At 40.1% G+C, this 16,382-nt stretch overlaps 1 long non-coding RNA gene across 3 annotated transcripts in view; it reads right to left on the bottom strand.

The window, feature by feature from the left end:
- Positions 1 to 16,382, bottom strand: part of LOC126278034 (uncharacterized) — a 51,570-nt gene that overhangs the window by 16,018 nt on the left and 19,170 nt on the right. For 2 of the 3 annotated variants that reach the window (XR_007550635.1, XR_007550633.1), the window contains exon 3: positions 4,903 to 4,964. This is a non-coding gene — a long non-coding RNA (uncharacterized LOC126278034). Of the gene's footprint in view, positions 1 to 3,279; positions 4,482 to 4,902; positions 4,965 to 16,382 lie in introns of those variants that run through there. The other variant, XR_007550634.1, reaches the window with a different exon arrangement.

The raw sequence follows: 16,382 nt of genomic DNA on the forward strand, positions 1-16,382 counted from the left end.
CTGGCATATGTTACAACTGCAGCAGCAGTGGAAAGAACTGTTTGTTTTATTTAGCAAACAGTGACATAATAGACTTACCAAACTGAAAAACTACAGCAGTTGTGGTTGTTGTTGTTTTAACAGCTTTTGCAGTTTGACAAAAACATTATGATTTCTCATGTTGCAAAATGTTTTGATAAAACACCAGTGTCTCAGTTTCACTCAGACACATTACATCAGTAGAATAAAATATTGTTCCACTCTGTTTTATATTGGGAATGATACTTTCTGTAAACACCACAGCAGTACCACAAGAATTTTCTATCTTTTGGTGAGAGTATTAGGATCACAGGCCCATTAATGCCACAGAGGAACAACATGGTCTCCCAGCTAAAATTAGTTACTAGAGTCTATGAACCATTTGTGCTTAATCAAGCAAAGTTTAACGCAGTAAGATTAACAGGAAACTTATTTTTATCTTTTAAGGTGTTCTTCCCCAGCTACAGAACACTCTTGTATTTCTCAGTTATCCATATAAGCCCACCCATATTTATCATAATAGCTATATGTGTATATTGTAAGAGCAGAACATAAATCTAGTTACTCAATCTGCATAAGAGAAGTGTGTGTGAGCCTGCCTGGAATGCTGCTTTGAACTTTCCTTGAATATGAAGTTATTTTCAGTGTCCTCATCTGTGTCAGATTTTAGCTAATTGAAGGTAACTTAAGTTGTAATATCTTATATTGTACTTGTGTAAGGTACCATTTTTCTGAAATTGACAGCTTCTTATGACTGTTTAACGTAACAAAGTTTGATAGTACACTGATGATCCAAGTTCACTCAGTCACATATGTAGCAGAAAATGTTGTTCATGCCTACCTCCTGTTGGGACGACAACTTTGCATCTATTATTGAATGCTTCAGAGCAACATAACTGTCCACCACATAGCATTATTCCCATAAACATGTAAATTATTAGCACTTACTCTCGATAAGTTTAACGTAGTGAAATTAACAGAAATATCAGGTTTTATAAAGAAACCTCTAGCAGACAACTGTTCTATTTCTCAGATATTAGCAACAGCTGTACAGCATATGTATTTTATAAGAGCGGAACAAGAAACTAGTTATTGGATGTACATAGTTGTAGCATCAAAGCTTGAACACTGAAAGTAGAAAAATAATTTCCGAATAGATTACTATTTCCTATGCAGGGTTCAGAACAATAGTTCATATTGTGGTGTGATAGCATGTAACATATTAACACTATACAGGACATTGAGAATACAGTTTCCTTATACCAAATCATGAAAATACCTCAACCACTCCTTCAGTTTACCTGTATATGTGGACTTTTGATCAACTGTTTGTATTAAATAACCTTTGATTTTGTCAGGAAGCCTATACAATCAATAGTAATCTGTCTACAGTTACATTAATTCTTTATTTCAAAATAGTAGCTGAGTAGTTGAAGAGCATTGGCTTCTTGAAAAAGAAATTTTGTTGTCCTAACACATACAAATTTGTTAAGTAATTTTTATGACTGTCAGGTTATCACTAGTTCAAACTGGTTTTTCATATACTTTCCCAGAAGCAGCTTACTGAGTCTGCTCCTGCACATTAATAACTTGGTACATAACCTTCTATGCTCTTTGTGACTTATTAGAAGTGTGTGAATGGATAATGTAAGTCTGAGTGTGCTTAAAACTTAAAGAATGTGTGTTTGGCTTCAGAGGAGGCTGTAAACACCATACTCACAATGAATTATGTATTAAGATTCAAGCTCAATTGTTACACAAATTCATTTAATTCTTATCTTTATTTCCAAAATGATTCCATCCCACCAATGAGCCAACTGCTGCTTACCCTGATGTATTTGGCCTATGGCAATTTCCTAGCATCTGTTGGAGACTTCACTGGAATGGACAAAGGGACAGCCAGCAGGAATATGGAAACAGTGACAACCTAAGACTTAAAAATATTAAACATTGTCTGTAGGTGGCCAGGTTCAGCATATGATCAAACCACTTAGTACTTCTAGGCTGGAAGCTCATAGTGAAATGGGCAATCATGTGTTGTGAGATTCTGGTTATGCATTGCCAAATTGTCTCCCTCCTCAATTAACCAATCCAAGGACACGAACTGAGAATAAACAACATATAAGAACAAGAACTATTTTAGGGAAGTGGTATGGTGTGTGGAAGACAAGGTTTTCAGTGCTAGTCAATGGAATAAAACTGCAGACTGAAAGGGCAGAGGCAGTCATTGTTGAAAGTGCTGTACTACACAACATGACAATAGAAATTAACGAAGTATTGCCTCCATTCGAAACAGTTTTTCAGCCGCCCATTGGTATGACAATTGCAGATGAAAGACTGCATGAAGCACAATACAATGGACAGCATGCCAAAAAGAGACATTTGTTAATTACTTCAGTTGTCTTTTGTAATTAAAAAATGGAATTTTTGTGAATTAAATGAAAATCATTTATATGGATTAATGTTTTTATTCAGATTTTTTTTTTAAATTTCTCTTTTACAATCTTAATTTTGAGCTCTAGCTCTTTCTTGAATCTAAACAGCTCTTCCCTCCTCTGGGACTCCTCATGCTGCTTCTGGAGCACCACCATTTGACAAGTTGGCTAAGTCAGTCTATGCAATGGCACATGGATCCAACTCTTTAGCAGTCGCCAACAGTGGTACACTCTGCGCTTGTCTTCTTTAGCCTGACTGGTCTCTTGCAAGAAATAAATATGCATTTTCTTCTGGCATTGTAAATGTAGTAGTAGTAGTAGTAGTAGTAGTAGTAGTAGCAGCAGCAGCAGCAGCAGCTTTATTCATCTGTGTATCTCTTTTTTACAGGGATACAGGACATGTCAAAGTATTTACAAATTTATGATGATGTAAATAAAATAGAAAGAAACTTCCACATGGGAAAAATATATTAAAAACAAAGATTCCAAGACTTACCAAGCGGGAAAGCGCCGGCAGACAGGCACATGAACAAAACACACAAACACACACACAGAATTACTAGCTTTCGCAACCGATGGTTGCTTCTTCAGGAAGGAGAGGGAAAGACGAAAGGATGTGGGTTTTAAGGGAGAGGGTAAGGAGTCATTCCAATCCCGGGAGCGGAAAGACTTCCCTTAGGGGAAAAAAAGGACAGGTGTACACTCGCGCGCGCGCGCACACACACACACACACACACACACACACACACACACACACACACACACACACACACACACACACACACACACACACACACACACACATTTAAAGGCAAAGAGTGGAAGTTTCTTTCTATTTTATTTACATCATAACTAAGCTGTATTTTACACAAATGACATTTGCTCACCCTATTAAATAATACTGACAGAAAGTAAAATTACACTCTCCTAATCCCCAGGCAGAAGTTTTTGGGAGGTAATAGCTCTTACAATATTTACAATCAACATTTGGTATAGTGCTGCCAATATCCCAAGAAGATATGTTAACTCGCCTCCTTCAGGATCATTCTTTCCACACTGAGAATGACTGCTGCCCTGATTTCTCTTAGATAAGGACAGTAACTTTCACCTGGGACAAAATTAAAGATTTTTTCCTCACTAGTGGGTCAAAGTTACCAGGAAATGGTGTAAGTAACCCCAGTTTAAAATACTAGAATGGAGAATATACTTTGAAATATGTAAGAGTTCAAGCATATTTCTTTGTAGCTCTATAGGCAATGACGAAGATTCTACCTTAAACAGGAGGCAAGCTTAATAAGTAATTATAAGCACTGCCGATGTATGTACACACCAAACATCTGGGTTCCCCCTCCACCTCTCCAAATGATGTGAAATTTGTGTGGGAGAGGATGAGGTCAACAATTAATGCAATATTTTCAGACTACATTACAATACAGATAAAACCTGTGAAGAGAGTAACATATTAATTTGCTTACCAGTTGTCTCATTTGGAAATATCTGCAAGCTTGTGGAACCAATGTTAGCTCTATTCACAAAGCCTCCATTTAAATCAAAATGAGGATGCCAAGGGCTTCTTAAAATCATTTAGAGGCTTTTTATACCCAGTCTCATCAGATAGGAAAACACAAATTAGAACTACTTTCTATGCTCTTTGCATATTTTGTAATGCACAAATTGTTTAATCTGAAGTGCTCAACTCTTCCTTCATTTCGTATTATTTGCCACACACTTGACTGCAGCTCAGTGGGTTGCACACAATTTAGCCTATATTTAATTAATATAATTCCAGGCATATGATCTGCATTCAGCTTACACACAAGGCATCACACACCACCTATTTGTAAATGACTACATAATTGTTTAATTATGAACAAAAATGGGGTTTTAGAATATTACAACATTTATTTTGTGACAACTGATGTGCTATCATATAATGACTTATTATGAAAGCGTTTTATGTTTCTTAACTCTTGAATGTGTCAACAATGGCGTGCTTACTTCAGGCATCTATGAACAGGGATTCATATCCTGCAAAAATTTACAGCTTTCAATTGAAATTGTAGAAAACAAGACAGGAGAGAGCAAAGTGTTACTTCTCCACTTAGCTCCCACTCCCTCCAATATTACATATAGCTGCTAGAGAAGATTGCACAAGCCAGTATTATGTATGCAATAGTTACTGTTCCTAATAAATCTAGAAAAGAAAATGACAACAGCTTCCAGTTTGAATATAAACCAGAAGTGTTGTTTTACTCCAGCAATACCAAAAACATTATGGTCTTACAGTGTATCGCTCAACATAATGATTAATTAGCACCACATCACAGAATTGGGATTTGCATATGAATAATAACTGCTACAAAGGAGAAGCGAACAGCTTTGTTACTATAATGAATTAATCATTCTAAAGTATAATTACAACAGAAAGTTAGGCAGTAAATAAACACACCTTGGTATTATCAGCAAAAACAACCTCCATTACGCCTGTGCTGTCATAGGTGTTAGGAGATTCTGAAAAAAACAAAGAAAATAGTGGCATTTAATAACTATTTCACAAAGCTATAGGCCTATGCCTTTAAAAATTGTTATTATATTTGATAACTACAACGAATTCATCACCTATCATTCAGATACTTTGGAGGGAATATTATCTTGCCTTTAAAGGTTGCGTCAGAATCAAAATCACTTTGGCTGTGGATTGTTTAATCCAATTGCATATATTGGCATACACAACTTGGAACTTGTGCTCCACAAATGGACCACAGCCACACTGAAGCTTTGCTGCCGTAATATGACATAATTTTTTTCATCTCTTTCTTTAGTGAATCAGTTGTATGATTTTGGATTAACAAATGCCTTTTCATTTCGCAAAACGCAAAGTAAACGTAGTTGTTATGTTTCCAAAGCCCGTCAGCGTTCATTTGTTCCCGAGTGAGTTAGGCGCAGAATTTTAATTTTGTTTACTTGCATATCTCTCTCTCTCTCTCTCTCTCTCTCTCTCTCTCTCTCTCTGTGTGTGTGTGTGTGTGTGTGTGTGTGTGTGTGTGTGTGTGTGTGTGTGTGTGTGTGCATCCTTCATTCACGAACCACACACACGGGCGCGCGTGCAGAACAGCTACGCAATGAAATAAAGAAACCTGGGTCGTCTTCGTTGCTAGGCACAAATGCCAACCATTACACCACCACAACATAACTGTCAACATTGCTGCACAAACTACCTAAGTTGAGTGCCCTTCCCAACACAGACTTCAATTCATATCTTCAGCTTATTTTCCCTTACATTGTCACTATGGTCACAGCACAAATTTTAATTCATTTCTTCTGCTTCGATCATTATCATAGATAATGAAGAGACTTAAATGTCTCAGGGAAACGAATTATAAGAAAGTATGATAAATTGGGCATTATTGTAGGAAGGTATTTCACATAATTTGGTCAAAGACATCTATAAGATCACCTGTGGTACAGAACTTTCCCATTACGTCCAACGCTGGGATGCTATTCTAATGCCGGGAAGCCCTGGCAGTAATGACAATGTTAGGGAAAATAAGCTGAAGATATGAATTGAAATTTGAGTTGGGGAGGACACTCAACTTCGGTAATTTCTGCAGCAGTGTTGACCATTGTGTAGCGATGGTGTAATGGCTAGTATTTCTTCCTAGCAAACAAGAAAACCCAGGTTCGAGTCCCAGCCGCAACAAAATTTAATTCATTTCTTTTGTGTTGATCATTATCGTATCAAACTTTCATAAATAATTTTGTAAAAGCAGATTTGTTTTTTCTCCTGAGATGAATCCTGCGTCTTTTGGTTAGCTGAGTAATAATATTTAAAGCTTTCCAATGTATTAATTTTGTAAATTACAATTTGGACATTTGTTTACATTGGTTTTGACATATTTTCAGTTAGTGATAAGAGATCATGGTAAATTAATTATATTTCATCTTAATTACTCTTCATATGACTTTACTTCATGAATAGAGTGAACTAAAAATGTTGCAAGGTATAGTATTTACAAGGGGAGTTGGAAAATAAGTTTACCCTGTCGACTGTGGTCAAAGTTGTGTATGGAAGGGGAAAAAAAAGAGAATGAGACATTAAAGATAAGACATTATCTTTAGTTTTCTACACAATTTGCAAGTACATTGAGACATCTGTCGTACCGCTTTATAAGCTTCAAAAAGCCTTCCAGAAAAAAAAAAAAAAAATCAGGGCGTTGCATAAGGAAGAAGCGTTGAACGGCTTGTTTGACGCCAGCATTGCTGCCAAAGCGCCTTCGCCGAGAGTCTTCTTCAGAGCAGGAAACAGATGGAAGTCACTTGGTGCGAGATCTGAACTATAAGGCGGATGGTGTAGGCGCTCCCAACCAAAAGTTGCAATATGATTTTGCGTTGCCGTCAACGTCCGTGGGCTCGCATTGTCATCCAACAGCAGAACGCCAGATCTGAGAATACCAGGCCGCATTTCCCGAATCACCTCTTCCAACTTCGACTGAGTGGCACAGTTCCGCGTAGCATTGATGGTTGTATCCTCCAAATAGTCCAGCAGCAACTCTCCTTTGGCGTCCCAGAAAACGGCGAGTAGCACTTTACCTGCAGACGGAGTGCTTTTGAACTTCTTTCGGACAGATGATGACGGATGTTTCCACTCCACGGATGCGGCCTTCGATTAGGGCATGTAATGGTGGTCCCACCTTTTATCCTTCGTAACAATCCAAAACAGAAGGTCATTGCCAGAATCATGGTAACGCACAAGCTGTTCCAAGCTGAACGCCATGCGTTGTTCCATGTGTGTCGCGGTCAGTTGGCGGGGCACCCATCGTGCTGACACCTTGCTGTATCGAAGAACGTCGTAGGTGATCTTGTGAGCTCGCTCATGTCCGATTCCAAGTTCTGCCGCTGCTGCATCGATGGTGATAGGACGGTTCGCTTCAATCATGTCATCCACCTTCCTGACATTTGCATCTGTAGTGGCCGTGCGCGTCCGTCCAGGTCTCGGTGTGTCCTGCACTAGCTGACGTCCATCACTGAATTGCTAGCACCATCTCCGCACCATTTGCCTCGACGTCACACCTGATCCATACACCTCAACAAGGCGGTTATGTATTTCTGTGCCTGACACGTGCCAATTCATAACGGATAACAGCTCTCACTTTCGCCTTCAACCACGACTCCAAAAAGCACCGTCTTCAGGAAAAGATTGAGCGGCTAACCTCCGCTTTGCGCAGGCACTGCGTCATCGCCCTCTGCTTGATCGCGGTTGACCTCTATCCAACAGTGTATCTCTGTCTTGCACGCGCGCGTCCACCTGCCGTGTCGTCTTTCGCCCATATCACACCACTCTGCCCACAATCGACAGGGGAAACTTATTTTCCAACTCCCCCTCGTATCTACACAACTTAGCATACACTTTATGATGTAGTATCAGATTTATCAAAATGTTTGAGCTCACAGTTTTCGTTAAATGGCATCCCATTTGGCAATGTTACAATTTTGCCAAGTATTTCACACCTGATGCCACGCAGAAGCTACAAAAAACAAAATTATTCATGGGTGGTATAATAATTTCATTGAAAGTCACATGCAGAAATGGTGCAAGTGAGCTTTTATTAATAGGAAAATAAAACCATGTGTTATTAAGTGACATTTCACTGATAACTGTATCTTTACCCAGCAGCAGATCCATGGGGGCAGAGAAACAGGGGATATGGAGAGGTGTTCATGGGGTTTCAGGCATTTCTATGAACTCAGCGCCCTCCCCAGACCGTAATCCTGGATTCAACACTGCATTCGCATTATTAAATAAATCCAGCTATTGACATTTACTTCTGTTCGCCATTTATCACTCCAATACGTGACTGGGAAGTCTTAAGAGACTCGATGGACTGGGATCATTGTCCAGTTCTGAACGAAAACTCAAGAGGCTGCTCCATACAGATGAACCAGACAAACGGAACTGTGAAAAAGTTGACTGTGGAAGTTATTTGACACAGGTCACTGGGGTCCAATGGTAGTGTCATTGAATATCAGTTCATAAATTCTAGGTCCCACATTTAATACCAGCAGCTGGTTGGATGTTGAATAGAGATCATTAGCTACGACATCTGAAGACTTCCTGGTGAGCATGAACTTCCGTAGCATGTAAATGTGATGAATACTAAGAACAGGCGAGATACCACATAGACTTCTCACAGAAATAAAAACAGTTAGTAAACGGGTGTGAACTAGTTACAACAAAGGAATTCAAGAGTCAATACTTCAGAAATGGAACGCAACTTCAAAAAATGTTGAAAACATGTTTTCAAAGAACACAGAGAAACTGTGTAACTGGGAAACTGTTGCGTTCATTTGTTACAGCTTATGTGAAAAACTATTATGTTTTCATCATTTCCTTTGGAGTGACCATATTCACATTCATACGAACACCTAAATCGAGGGAGGAGGCATATCTCTCACTCACCAGACGTACAAATTAGATGCGGCGATAAGATATTCCTGTCATATGATACACGTACCAACTCTAATGCACATCAGACGTATTTCCAGGCAGAGAATTCGGTTGATGTCCCGCTGTATTGTCAAAGGTTTGAGGTTCCCATTCGAAAGTCACTTCCTTCCGGCTGTTAATAGAGTGGTTGTGCAGAATCAACTTTCACTGTAGATCACTTCCTCAAACCTCGCTATTGCAAACGGACGTTACAACACGACGCAGACGCAAAATTTGAATACAGATAAAATATATACAAAATTGCTGCACCAAGAAGAAATGCAGATGATAAACGTGTATTCATTAGACATATTATACGATTACATTTTCAGGCAATTTGGGTGAATAGATCCTGAGAAATCAGTACCCAGAACAACCACTTCTGGCCGTAATAACGGCCTTGATACGCCAGGGTATTGAGTCAAACAGAGCTTGGATGGCGTGTACAGGTACAGCTGCCCATGCAGCTTCAACACGATACCACAGTTCATCAAGAGTGGTGACTGGCGTATTGTGACGAGCCAGTTGCTCGGCCACCATTGACCAGACGTTTTCAGTTGGTGAGAGATCTAGATAATGTGCTGGCCACGGCCACAGCCGAACATTTTCTGTATCCAGAAAGGCCCGTAAAGGACCTGCAACATGTGGTCGTGCACTATCCTGCTGAAAAGTAGGGTTTCGCAGGGATCGAATGAAGGGTAGAGCCACGGGTCGTAACACATCTGATTAGTAACCTCCACTGTTCAAAGTGCCGCCAGTGTGAACAAGAGGTGACCGAAACGTGTACCAATAGCACCCCATACCATCAGGCCGGGCGATACGCCAGTATGGCGATGACGAATACACGCTTCCAATGTGCGTTCACCGCGATGTTGCCAAACACGGATGCGACCATCACGATGCTGTAAACAGAACGCAGGTTTGTAGTTGAGTACACCATCGCACGCGCTCCTGTCTGTGATGCAGCGTCAAGGGTAACCGCAGCCATGGTCTCCTAGCTGATAGTCCATGCTGCTGCAAACGTCGTCGAACTGGTCGTTCAGATCGTTGTTGTCTTGCAAACGTCCCCATCTGTTGACTCAGGGATCGAGACGTAGCTGCACGATCCGTTACAGCCATGAGGCTAAGACGCCTGCCATCTCGACTGCTAGTGATACGAGGTCGTTGGGATCCAGCATGGCGTTCCGTATTACCCTCCTGAACCCACTGATTCCAAATTCTGCTAACAGTTATTCTATCTAGAACAACGCGAGCAGCAGTGTCGCGATACGATAAACCGCAATCGCTATAAGCTACAGTCCGACCTTTAGTCGGAAACGTGACGGTACGCATTTCTCCTCCTTACACGGGGCATCACAACAACGTTTCACCAGGCAACGCCGGTCAACTGTTTGTGTATGAGCAATCGGTTGGAAACTTTCGTCATGTCAGCACGTTGTAGGTGTCGTCACCGGCGCCAACCTTGTGTGAATGTTCTGAAATCTAATCATTTGCATATCACAGCATCATCTTCCTTACGGTTAAATTTCGTGCATGTGGCACGTCATCTTCGTGGTGTAGCAGTTTTAATGACCAGTAGTATATATATATATATATATATATATATATATATATATATATATATATATATATATGCGGGAGGTTTGAATACGGCTTGTGTGCTTATTACTCTAACGTAGTGACCACCCTACCACGACGCCATCGCCGTTCCGAATTAGTCTATGTTGCACTTCTTTTCTTATATTATCAACCGTTCACTGTTTCTAGTTTGCTTCTTGTTGTCACGCTTCAGCACATCTTCCTGTTTTCATGCTTGATATGTGTTCAGTTTTTGACGGGCTATCCAGTGGGATCTCTTATCACTACGTCTGAGAGGGGTGCGATGAGAAGTTTGCTTTGTGAGACATGAGGTAAATAACATGTTCACTTGTGGGACTCGTCGGACCACCATGCGCAAGCAAAGTGCGCATTGAAATCTTTAGTAAAGACAACAGGCAGTGCGTACCTTAATGTCGCTTTGGTTGTACGCGCACGTGAGTGCTGGTAAAGAAGGACATGCTGATTTTCAAACAACTGTATCTTGGATACGGTTAAGAAAACGTTCAATAAGAGTTATATGTGGTCTGAACTCAGGAACATCCTGCAGAGGCCTGTTCCGGGAACTAGAGATACTAACTACTGCTTCCCAATACATTTATTCCTCAATGAAATATGTCATTAAAAATATATCACTTTTTCAAACCAATAGCTCAATTCATGGAGTCAATACTGGAAATAAGAATAATCTTGACAAGCATTTACAGTCACTTACTCTTGTACAAAACTGTGTGCGTTATTCAGGAACAGATTTCCATAAAAAGCTTAACAAACAATAAATTTAGTTTAAGAGAAGACAAACATTTATTGGTGGACAACTCTTACTCCATTGATGAATTTCTCAGTAGAACCAGCTTATATCTTCTGCACCACTTCAGTGCAGTAGTGTGTTAATTGTAAATAAGTATTGTCGTAGTTCTATTATATGTTTATTTCCTAATAAATGTAAAAAAAAATAATTTTAAATTCAGTGCATTAATGCGATCTTAGTAAATGACTGTTGTAAAATGATCATTTCATATAGTGTTCATTAAAAAAGATGACGATCATTCCACTTGGGACCTGTGGAAGGTACATTGGCTCACTTGTTTTACTTGTAAATGTTTGCCCCGTATTTTTGTTTTCCTGAGATGTTCTACGTCATGGAGGATCTCCACACTACAGATACATTGGAATGAAAGTAAATCTAATCCAATCTAATCTAACATGTTCATTTGAAGTTTTTTATTCAGAATCACCAATACACTATACAAAGCATGTAACTTTTGTCCTGACTCCCCCTGTATATAGAGGACCTCGTTGAAAATGAAAAGTAACCTAAAAATAAATTAATTTAAAAGAGAAAATTTGCATCTATGGTGGAATATATATATAAAACATGCAGTTCATACAATGCAAGACTTGTTCCTGGCCACCTAGGTATCTGCACTACGTTCTTCTGAAATTTCCTTGAAGTCTGTTTTCCGACAGATGTGGTTCTATACAGGGTGTTTCCGTAAGAGCGTACAAAAGTTAAACAGGGCATAGAGGATGCTCCACTGAACAATCTGAGGAACGGAACCTTAGGTCGGAGAAGCCAGCCTAAGAAGATAAAAGGAATAAAATCACGTTGCAGTAAACATTTTTATTTAAATTAGTTTTTTGCAGTTAACTGCAAATACAATCATTGTCACAATGAACGTACCATTTGTACTGTACCTTACAAAATGTGCTCAAATGGATAGCCATCAATTTCAGTGCAAGCAAGACATCGACGAACAAGTTTCTTATGTACCTTGATAATATCTGTGCTTTGGTCCTGCTGTTGCCAGGTCCCTCGTTTCTTCCTTCCAATGAATCAGTCTGCCACATTCGTCGATCGAGAGAAGTAAACACTCATCGTGAAGGATGATGGCTGTTAGGAAATCATTCCTTCAACAGCCTTTCAGCAGCGAGAGCACTGCAACGTACTTCCCCGTACACAAGGCGCATGTCGGTGAGTTCTGCGAAACTGTACCGGTACTGCTCCATCGTATTGCACTATACGTCACCGAATAGCACTGTGTAGTGAGTTGGTCTGTCGTTGATTCGTAGCACTTTCTGACATGGGACAATGTAACTACTGTACAACAGAGCCACCTTATGGGCAAGTCAAGTGAACAAAACCTGCATCGTGACTTCCTGGTAATCAGGCTCGTCCTAGTTGTTTCCTAGCAGGAAAAAGAATATACATGTAAATATACAGCACAGTATGTGTAAACTTGTAGATATGTCAGTTGTAAATAAGCTGGAAAACAGTAATGCTAGACAAAGCGGTAGACACGTTTACTTCCGTATTTTCTTAAGCTGGCTTCTCCGATCCCTGGTTCCCTACCTCAAATTGTTCAGTGGAGCATTGTCTACTCCTGTTACATTTTTGGACGCACTTTCGGAAGCATTCTGTATAAGGTTAATGGGAAACTTAGGTGCAGTGATAGGACATATTTTAACGCCTTTTTAAGCTTCATAGTCGGGGGAAGATGTCTCCTTTTAACACATGGTGACCATTGCCCAAGCGTCTTTGTTAGTGCACACTAGTCTTGTGTAGTTCGCCAACGAACTAGTTCGGAAGACCACAGGCTAACTACGCGAACTAGTTCACGGATAACCTCGCTACTTAGTTCGTTCGCTCTTTCCCGAAGACCGACGGACAATTGCGAGACGGAGCGAGAGCCCGCAGTAGGCCCGCAGTGGCATAACAATAAAAGAAAGTGACTGGCAAATGATAGGAGTTTTGCCCTTAGTCCATTCTATGACATTACGGTAGAAATAAGTGCCGAAAGAAGTGTGACTTTGTCAAAAGTTATTGTGTTTTGTAAACTGCTCAACAGTTTTCTGCAGAAGCATGCTTCTAACAATAAAAAAAAAAATTGTCGCTGTGCAATCACTGCTCAAGAAAGGCACCGCTCACCGATAGATCTGTACCTGCAGATTGGAAAATTGCGCAAGTCATACCAGTGTTTAAGAAGGGTAGTAGAAGTAATCCATCGAACTACAGACCTATACATTGACGTCGGTTTGTAGGAAAGTTTTGGAGCAAACATTATGAATCACCTCGAAGGGAACAATATATTGATACGTAATCATCGTGGTTTCAGAAAACATCGTTCTTGTGCAACGCAGCTAGCTCTTCATTCGCACGAAGTAATGGCCGCTATCGACAGGAGATCTCAAGTTGATTCCATATTTCTAGATTTCCGGAAAGCTTTTGATACCGCTCCTCACAAGCGACTTCTAATCAAACTGCGGGCCTATGGGGTATCGTCTCAGCTGTGCGACTGGATTCGTGATTTCCTGTCAGGAAGGTCGCAGTAATAGACGGCAAATCATCGAGTAAAACTGAAGTGATATAAGGTGTTCCTCAGGGAAGCGTCCTGGGACCTCTGCTGTTCCTGATCTATATAAATAACCTGGGTGACAATCTGAGCAGTTCTCTAAGGTTTTTCGCAGCTGGTGCTGTAATTTACCGTCTAGTAAGGTCATCCGAAGACCAGTATCAGTTGCAAAGCGATTTAGAAAAGATTACTGTATGGTGTGGCAAGTGGCAGTTGACGCTAAATAACGAAAAGTGTGAGGTGATCCACTTGAGTTCCAAAAGAAATCAGTTGAAATTCGTTTACTCAAGGAAAAAAAATGTTCAAGTGGCTCTGAGCAGCATGGGACTTAACATCTACGGTCATCAGTCCCCTAGAATTACTTAAACGTAACTAACCAAAGGACGACACACAACACCCAGCCATCACGAGGCAGAGAAAATCCCTGACCCCGCCGGGAAGCGAACCCGGGAACCCGGGCGCGGGAAGCGAGAACGCTACCTCACGACCACGATATGCGGGCTTCGATAACTCGATAAATAGTACAATTCTCAAGGCTGTCTATTCAACTAAGTACCTGGGTGTAGAAATTACGAACAACTTCAGTTGGAAAGACCACATAGATAATATTGTGGGGAAGGCGAGCCAAAAGGTTGCGTTTCCTTGACTTAGAAGGTGCAACAAGTCCACTAAAGAGACAGCTTACACTACACTCGTTCGTCCTCTGTTGGAATATAACTGCGCGGTGTGGGATCCTTACCAGGTGGGATTGACGGAAGACATCGAAAGGTTGCAAAAAAAAAAAGGGGCAGCTCGTTTTGTATTATCACGTAATGGGGGGAGAGTGTGGCAGATATGATACGCGAATTGGGATGGAAGTCATTAAAGCATAGACGTTTTTCGTCGCGGCTAGATCTATATACGAAATTTCAGTTACCAACTTTCTCTTCTGAATGCGAAAATATTTTGCTGAGCCCAACCTACATAGGTAGGAATGATCATCAAAATAAAATAAGAGAATTCAGAGCTCGAACAGAAAGGTTTAGGTGTTCGTTTTTCCCGCAAGCTGTTCGGGAGTGGAATGGTAGAGAGATAGTATGATTGTGGTTCGATGAACCCTCTGCCAAGCACTTGAATGTGAATTGCAGAGTAATCATGTAGATGTAGATGACCGCTTTAAAGATTTGGAGAATAACATTCTATACGCTGAGTGTACTATTCTGGACCCCCGATTTAGACAGAGAGGATTTAGAAATCAAAAAGCTTGTGAAGTTGCAATACAACGCCTCAAAAATGAAGTTGGCGGAGTGCAGTTACTACAGAGGGAGAATCGAGATATTTTAGTGGCTGATCCCACTGCTAGCGACCTTTCGGCGTCTTGTTCTAGTGGCAGTAGTAATGAAAATAAAGACTCTATATGGGACGAGTATGACCAAGAAATAAGAAAAATCACTAGACCAGATAACCAGCTTGCTGCTGGTATTCGCGAACGCGATAAATACCTCAATGAAGAGTATTTAGATCGCAAAAAGGATCCGCTTGAGTGGTGGCACAAGTGTCGTCAGTTATATCCTCATGTATATGCATGTGTGTTAAAGAGGTTTTGCATAGTAGCGACATCAGTGCCCTGCGAACGCATTTTCCCGGCGACGGGACACATCCTTAATGAACGAAGAACACTTGTCAACCAACAAAGTTTCCAAATTAATATTTTTACATAATATGTAAATTTTTGTAATATTTCACTTGAAAATTAGAAGAGTGATTATTTAATGAATGATAATGCAAAGCACAAAAAGTATGCTTTAGAATACTTCACTCAGGGGTCATCGTTATTTTTTCTATGTCTAATTGTTTGGTAACAAATTATAAGTGTTAGTGTTTCTTCTGTTAATGATAAAGGTATTATTGTTTGTGCCATATAGTACATAACCTGTACCTAAAGCACAAATATTTTTGTTGGTTACTTCCAAAATTTTAAAAAGTCGTTTATGGAAGCGTATTTTTATTCACAAAAAAACACATTTAGCATATTCTGTAAGTAATATTCCTACAATGAACTAATAAATAAATAAATAAATTAATTAATTAATAAAATTTTAAAATTAAAATACTACGAGTGCACTGTATGTAAAGTAAAGTAGTTGAGGACCCCATTTTACCCATTTGTGTAAATAACTGGTTTATTTGCCCTTTCGAAGTCTAATTACTCGACGTAAAACTGTAATAATACAGGCATTGGCAACACTGGCCATTATTTAAAAGACTAGCACAACGAATAAAAGAGCGTGTGCAGTAGCGGTAGCAAAGAGAGCTAACTGTCTTTCTGGAAATCGAGATGGGAGCTAACGAACTAAAAGAGCGACTTAGTTCGCGACGGAACTGCGAACTAAACTGAACGTTCCCAGTCGCGAACTATTATGCGCAACACTAGTACACACATTATGTGATGTTTCTTGGAGCCCTCCTGCAAAACGTCAAAGAGCATCGAGTGCTTCCAAGCGCCGCCACGGCCGC

The sequence above is a fragment of the Schistocerca gregaria genome, chromosome 6, assembly GCF_023897955.1.
Source record: "Schistocerca gregaria isolate iqSchGreg1 chromosome 6, iqSchGreg1.2, whole genome shotgun sequence".
Taxonomy (NCBI): Eukaryota; Metazoa; Arthropoda; class Insecta; order Orthoptera; family Acrididae; genus Schistocerca; species Schistocerca gregaria.